Source organism: Aplidium turbinatum, chromosome 2, assembly GCF_918807975.1.
Source record: "Aplidium turbinatum chromosome 2, kaAplTurb1.1, whole genome shotgun sequence".
Lineage (NCBI taxonomy): Eukaryota > Metazoa > Chordata > Ascidiacea > Aplousobranchia > Polyclinidae > Aplidium > Aplidium turbinatum.
Window position 1 is genome coordinate 28890288 of NC_137473.1, and position 7992 is coordinate 28898279.

The following is a 7992-nucleotide window of genomic DNA, read 5'->3' on the forward strand; positions in this document are numbered from 1 at the left end:
GATGCATGCAAAATTTAAGTGGCACGTGTTGTGGATTATAGTTCTATTTCAAGATATTTGAAGTGGTGTCTATTATGCAAACATCGTATTATTTTAATGTTTATCGTAAATATATCCTCCATCTTTGGAGCGTTCTGCTGGGAGTTCCTTCCAAATGCCCACCTATTGATGCACATCCCTGGAAAGGTAATTCAATACTAAATCCGATGCATGCAAAATTTAAGTGGCACGTGTTGCGGATTAAAGTTTTATTTATTTCAAGATGTTTGAAGAGGTGTCAATTATGCAAAAATCATATTATTTTAATGTTTATCGTAAATATATCCTCCATCTTTGAAGCGTTCTGCTGGGAGTTCCTTCCAAATGCCCACCTATTGGTGCACATCCCTGGAAAGGTAATTTAATACTGAATCCGATGCATGCAAAATTTAAGTGGCACGTGTTGCGGATTATAGTTCTATTTGAAGATGTTTGAAGAGGTGTCAATTATGCAAAAATCGTATTATTTTAATGTTTATTGTAAATATATCTTCCATCTTTGGAGCGTTCTGCTGGGAGTTCCTTCCAAATGCCCACCTATTGGTGCACATCCCTGGAAAGGTAATTTAATACTGAATCCGATGCATGCAAAATTTAAGTGGCACGTGTTGCGGATTAAAGTTTTATTTCAAGATGTTTGAAGAGATGTCAATTATGCAAAAATCATATTATTTTAATGTTTATCGTAAATATATCCTCCATCTTTGAAGCGTTCTGCTGGGAGTTCCTTCCAAATGCCCACCTATTGGTGCACATCCCTGGAAAGGTAATTTAATACTGAATCCGATGCACGCAAAATTTAAGTGGCACGTGTTGCGGATTAAAGTTTTATTACAAGATGTTTGAAGTGGTGTCAATTATGCAAAAATCATATTATTTTAATGTTTATCGTAAATATATCCTCCATCTTTGAAGCGTTCTGCTGGGAGTTCCTTCCAAATGCCCACCTATTGGTGCACATCCCTGGAAAGGTAATTTAATACTGAATCCGATGCATGCAAAATTTAAGTGGCACGTGTTGCGGATTATAGTTCTATTTGAAGATGTTTGAAGTGGTGTCTATTATGCAAACATCGTATTGTTTTAATGTTTATCGTAAATATATCCTCCATCTTTGGAGCGTTCTGCTGGGAGTTCCTTCCAAATGCCCACCTATTGGTGCACTTCCCTGGAAAGGTAATTTAATACTGAATCCGATGCATGTAAAATTTAAGTGGCACGTGTTGCGAGTTATTGTTTTATTTAAGGTTTTTCGAAGCTATGTCAGGTCGCATTTTATGCCTCGCACTTATTCACGGATGACTTTTTTAGGTGGAAAGCGGAAAAACTATTCTGCCAGAATGACGGTGGTGATATAGACTACCACTTACTGACCCATTTAAATGCCATTCTTTCATTATATTGTTGCTTTAGTGCGTTTGATAACCTTTTTTGTTGTTGTTTTTCTTTGTGTGTTTTTTTTTTTTCTTTTTTTTCTCCGTACTGTTAATCCAATTATATATTCTACCCAGTAAAACATCCCAAGTGGGGGCACCTTGACTTAGATAACCGCATGGTTTTTTCGGTGCCTCCATGGTGTAGTTTCCATATTTATAAAGTCGACTGTTATATCTCCTGATGTGTAGATTGAAAATGAATGTGGAGCTATGCCGAAATAAACTTGATTGATTGATTGATATGTAGAATGGTTTTTGCTAGTGTTGTTGTTTAAACCGCTTAACTCTTGCTTTTTGTTTCAGAACGTGAAACTGTTTGAATGTAATAATGATTTAGGGAACTTTGATGTAATCTAGGAATTTTTAGACGTAGCTTTGGGGACTTTCAGGTTTTCATTTATGAGAGCACTGCCCAAATGAATGATCATCATGAAACTCAGGTAAGGTTTATTGCAGTTGACTCTAATCTATTCTTCAGGGTAAACTATTTAATACTTTTTACGGCAATTACGTGACCTGTTTATTGGTTTTGAAGTAACATTTTTAGAAGTAGCCTACTCGATTTTTTCAAAAAGTGGTATCTTCACTTTCAAGTGGCATAAAAATGACTATTATGTCAACGAGAAGTTTTTTATCAGGATTCGAATGTTGCTACTATCACCGCATTATGTATATACCACAAGTTTTTTGCAGATTGTTTTATGAAGTAGATTGCGCAGCATCGGATGCAACCTAATTAGTACCACCATGAACAATTCGTACCGTCAGTTCGTACCTTGAAAAGATCGAAAAAAAAATTAAAAAAAGCCGAAGTCGCTGATCACAGTTTCTGCAAATATTTTAAAATTTTTCCGCAAACAAACAAAAACTCTTAGGATCATTTAAAGAAATTTTTAAATGTTTGCGGAAACTTTGATCAACCCTAATCCCGAACCCTTTTAAAATGTTTGCGGAAACTCTAACCAAGCCTAACCCTTTTAAAACGGTAGGCCTACCTCTAAATACCCATTGTCAGGCATAGTAGGCTTTTTGGGGGTTTGTGGAGCATTTTCAGGGGTTGTCAGGTATTGTGGAGTAGGCTAACTACTTTCAGGCATTGTTGGGAATTTCCAGGCATTGTCGATCATTATCAGTGGTTGACGGGTTTGTTAGGCATTATAGCATTTTCAGGGGTTGTCAGGCATTGTAGAGTAGCTACTTTCAGGCATTGTCGGTAATTTCAAGGCATTGTCTAGGATTTGTCTAATGCCTGACAATGGGTATTTAGAGGTACCCCTTTTTAAATGTTTGCGGAAACTGCGAGTGCGATCGGCGACTTCAGCAAGCTCTTAGGATCATTACTAGAAATTTTAAAATGTTTGCGGAAACTGTGGAAAAATGGAAACTGCGATCAGCAACTTCGGCTTTGTTCTATTTTTTTTTCACTCGATCTTTTCAGTTTGTTTGTTTGCGGAAACACCCTAAACCTTAACCCTTTTAAAATGTTTGCGGAAACTGCGTTCAGCGACTTCGGCAAACTCTTAGAATCATTACCGGAAACTTTAAAATGTTTGCATTACCGGAAATTTTAAAATGTTTGCATTACCGGAAATTTTAAAATGTTTGCGGAAAAACGGAAACTGCGATCAGCAATGTTCTATTTTTTTCTCTCGATCTTTTCACTTTGTTTGTTTGCGGATACCGATGCCTAGCTAATCGATATCTAATCCTTTTAAAATGTTTGCGGAAACTACGATCAGCGACTACAATCAGCGACTGCTTTTTTAATTTTTTCTCTTGATCTTTTCAAGGTAACTGAGGGTACGAATTGTTCATTAGGGTGGAGTGAAAAATAAAAAAAAATGAATTTTAAAAAGTGGTCTTGATATATGGCCCCAAATATCAAATGAAATACTTCTATCATAATTTTGGGTTCTTGCACCCTCTAGTGGCCGTGCAATTTCACCAAACGAGCTGAAAATAGCTAATTTTGCCATATCTTGATAACTGCTTATACTAGAAAGTTAGTTTTTGGCTTAAATGCTGCAGAAGTAACATGTTTCTATCTTATTTCCAAAGAACTTTCTCTTAAAAATGTACAGAAAAAAGTTACAAGCAAATTACTGATTTTTTAAAGTAAAATCAAGCACTGATGCAGTGGGTGCGATGTCAAAAGTGTATAATGATTGATCTTATGACTGTGAAACATACCCCATCAAGTAAAACTACTTTTAAAAACTTACTCAAACAAATGAAGTCCTCTTCTAGTATAAATACACTTGATCTTAGCAATCAAAGAATCAATAAAACAGTCTAGTTTCAAAGTGGACTTCGAGTAACCCACTATTTTTATGGCTGATTCACACTGTCACAGTTCGGCTTCAATGAGGCAGAATATAGTTTTGTTTTAGAAATTCTTAAATAAACTGAATTCATTGTGTGCATATTTAATTTGTATTTCAAATGTCATATTGGAGTCAAAACGCTTGGGTGAATCAGTCCTTCACATTCTTACAGACATGCTGTTGTATGGTTTGTATCACACAACTCCATATTGAAAACACAAAAATTTCAAAGCTGGTTTCAGCATCACACAGTATTAGTCTGCACAAACATTAAAATCGTGTTTGGTATTGAAGAATTTCGTCAGCTTTCGGGACTTTAGTTTTTGTCTGATAGTGATGAGGCCATCTCTACGTTTTAATCCAAATACATGAGCAGATGCTTGATATCTTTGAGGTTTAAGTTGACAACTTGGTGAAAATATTTAGCCTTGATGTTAATAACTGGAATTTGGAACAATCTGATGTTGGTATCAATGTTACTGTTTGGAGGTTTGGGTTCATTTACATACCCACCTTCAAAGTTGTCAATTGGAATGTGGTATTGTGCGTTTGATTTACGCATATCTGTGATCTTGTTTATTGCAAGTCTTCAGAGGTTACACTGCAGTTGGTTGGATAATTCAGCTAAAAACAAAAACGGAAATAATTGTAACGAACACTTCATAGGTGTCATGAAAACAGGGTGGGCAAAACATATTTTGTTAAAATAAAGCCCACCCGGCCCACCCTATTTCGACACCTATGTACGCTGGTAGCCTGGTACGCACCGCGACTGTTTGATGGGACTGCTTTCTATGCTGTTTTAACGATCTCGGCGTATGCATTTCAACATCCATCTGTTCTATTGCAGTTCAAACAACTGTGTCGTATCTAGGAGGAAAAAGCCTATACGACACGGTTAATCGATTGATGCCTCAGGTGATGTTAAACGAAGCCGCAAGTTACGTCTCGCGGACCGGGAAGGGGAAAATACATTAAGTGGAGAGAAAAAGTTTTCTTTTGATTCCATGCAAAACTTAAAGAACATGGTCGTAGGTAAGTGTTTGTTTAAGTTTTGTATTCACCTCTTGTTGGTATGATATCGTCTCCAGTAACAACCTTGGATATATCATAAGTTTTGCAGCATCTGAAGTTTACCTTTTTCGTAATCTTTTTTGTCAATTTGCTGTTTACTATCCCTGATTAATGCCTCAGTCTAGATCTAGTTGAAAAACACCTGCTGTTTACTCGTGTGCAGTAAAAAAGATGAGATTAGAAAGTTGATCTGGCCGATTTCGCAGGGAAGGGTGGCCTTCTCTGCGAAAAGGTCAGGAAGGCCGACCTTCCTGGGTTCGGCGGCTATGCTTATGGTGATGTCCTCGCTTTTATTTTTATTACAGCTCTCCTGATGATCGTGCCACGCACGTGAAACAGACTGTAGACTCTGTAGAGCAACGTTCTTAACCTTTTCTGACCCGTTACCCCATTTTAAGCAATTAAGCATGTTGGGCATCTTAAATCTATTATTTGTCTATTAAATCCCATAACCTTGTCCATTTGCCCTGCAAGCAGTTCAAGGCGTTTATGTCAGAGAAAAAGTCGCACAAATAAGCAACCTTCGACAAGAACACGTTGTTCTGCATCTTCTCGTGAAGACTTCCAAACAGCAGCATAAAATTAATTCCATTCGTACCAATTTTATTAGTCTTTGGCAATCAATTGAATGGAATAGCCAAAGCCAAACCCAACAATGATTTAAGTTTGATTAAAAATTGGTAATAATTTGCACTGTCCTGCTCATTGCCCTCTGGAAGACCTCAAACTTCCCCAGATTGAGTAATTACCCACAGGTTAAGAGCCGCTGGCCACTGCTGTAGATGATTGTGTAAAAATAAAAATCGATGTAACATTATTTGTTTACAAAACTGCTTTACTTATAGATGTTGTCCAGAGCAATACGAAATCATGCACTCTACAAGAAATCGACCACAAACTGGGCGACTGGTTTAAGACGTGGGAAGACCGCGATGGGGGCCGGCTTAAACGTCTTGCTACAAAAAGTACTGCGGGTATGTTCATTTGTTCTCTCCGTCACTGACAAATCGTTACTATTCTCTCAATAAGGGCAATAAAAGCATTTTTATTTACTTAACCAGCGATTAGTTTATTGCTGGAGCAGAACTTCAAGAAATATACACACATTTTAAGACTTGACTTCGAAGATCTATCAAACGATAACAATAATAATTTGCACTGGTTAGAGAAGGCAAACCGCATTAACACGATTAACGAATGTGCATTAATGTTAGAGGTTGATAGAACATAACGGTATACCCATTCCCCACCCCATCGTATAGGCTACGAATTACAGAATTAAAACATACTGAGGAATGTTAGGATGTATTAAAAAAATGCTTGTTATTGTAACATAACCGGGTGTTGCATACACATATCCATGGGATATGTAGCAATTAGAGTCTGTTCTTTCACGGTGCTGTAAACACGACCTAATTTGCACTGTACAGTATATTTTCTTTCATCCCTGCTTTCTTTACAAATGTTGCATATTGTTTTATAGGTACTTGCGTTTGAGCCGCCACAGATCACGTTGTTACATCCAGGCGCAGTCTTCTGATGAGGCATGAAGTACCTCAGTCCACTGTGTTTTTAGACTTTTATGCATGTCTTGTCGTAGCTGTGAATTGTGCATGGGTGGTGCATTTTACTATTCGAATAAATGTATTTTTCAACAACTTTACGTTTGTTTACATCATTGACTTAAATTTGCTCAGTATAAGAAGATGGTCATCGTATTGGCATGTTGGATCATCAGGACAGTGTCAACTTGAAATTGCAGGTTAAGTTTAACCAACGTTGCTCAACTACAACGATTAGTGCAAAATATGTATGGCCAACTGCGACGAAAAGTGTAAAGTGCGTTTGGCCAGCGTAGGTACCAACGATGAACTACGTTGGCAGTAGAGTTGGGATTACGTAGGCCCAAAGATTTTAAAATAAGTCGGCTCAACTGCGACGAATAGTGCAAAATACGTTGGGCCATCGTAGGGTACCAACGATGAACTACGTTGGGTGCAGAGTTGAGATAACGTTGGTCCAAACATTTTAAAGAAGTTGTCCCAACTGCGATGAATGGTGCAAAATACGTTGGGCCATCGTAGGGTACCAACAATGAACTACGTTGGGTGCAGAGTTGGGATAACGTTGGTCCAAACATTTTAAAGAAGTTGTCCCAACTGCGATGAATGGTGCAAAATACGTTGGGCCATCGTAGGGTACCAACGATAAACTACGTTGGGTGCAGAGTTGGGATAACGTTGGCCCAAACATTTTGAAGAAGTTGTCCCAACTGCGACGAATGGTGCAAGATACGTTGGGTCAACTTCGGCCACAACGTAGTGCCAACGGAGGAGCATTATTTTACCAACTGTCACACTACGTTGGGCCGAAGTACAATGTTTGCTGGGTACAGATATCTTCAAATATGAAGTCATGGGGCACATTCAAGTAATCCAATTCGAAATCCTTAGTTGTTGGTTCTTGGGGCGGTGCTGCTGCCGAAACTTGTTCACGTATCGGGACATGTTGTCTATCGGAGGTAGTCCTTCCAAATCTTAAGGATTTGAAATTTCTCTTCAAATTTCTTCTCGTATAATTTTAGTCGCTGGTTCAAATGGTTTAGCGGTTGCCTTTCGTTTCGCAACTAATGTTATTGTGGTGACCTTCTCAGCGCCGTGTTTTGGTGAATGATTGTGACAAAGCTGCTCCACGTTCAAACTTTCAAAAGAAATCAACCACCGCACAACCTGTAATTGCAAAGTTTTCCCGACTGGTAAAAAATTTTAAATTTTGTTTTGTGTTTATTTTACTTTATCTTGTGCGGAATAAACAAAACAGAGAAACACGGGACAGGAAAAATGGCAGCAAAGCGACGACGCTATAACATGCAAAAACATTGGAATTTGCTCTCCCCGCTTAATCAGACCAGTTTGGCTTGGTCCCGATCAAGCGTGGCTGACTGTAAGCTCGGCTTAGGGAAATTATATTGCTCTTCAAGACCATCAGCACTTTTGATGATCAACCTTGCAACTGTCTATTTTTTTGTCTTGTTTTTTTTTTGTTTACTCATACAAATGTTGAAAATCACTTTTTTTTTTAATTTTAAAATTCTACTAAGGTCTTGCGATCATGCCATA

At 37.9% G+C, this 7992-nt stretch overlaps 1 long non-coding RNA gene across 1 annotated transcript; it reads left to right on the plus strand.

Annotated features, from left to right (window-relative positions):
* Window positions 1–1776: 1776 nt before the first annotated feature.
* On the plus strand, window positions 1777–6498 carry LOC145765584 (uncharacterized). The gene is made up of 4 exons (XR_014288590.1): window positions 1777–1915; window positions 4650–4834; window positions 5719–5847; window positions 6357–6498. It is a non-coding gene; the product is annotated as an uncharacterized LOC145765584 (long non-coding RNA).
* Window positions 6499–7992: the final 1494 nt, after the last annotated feature.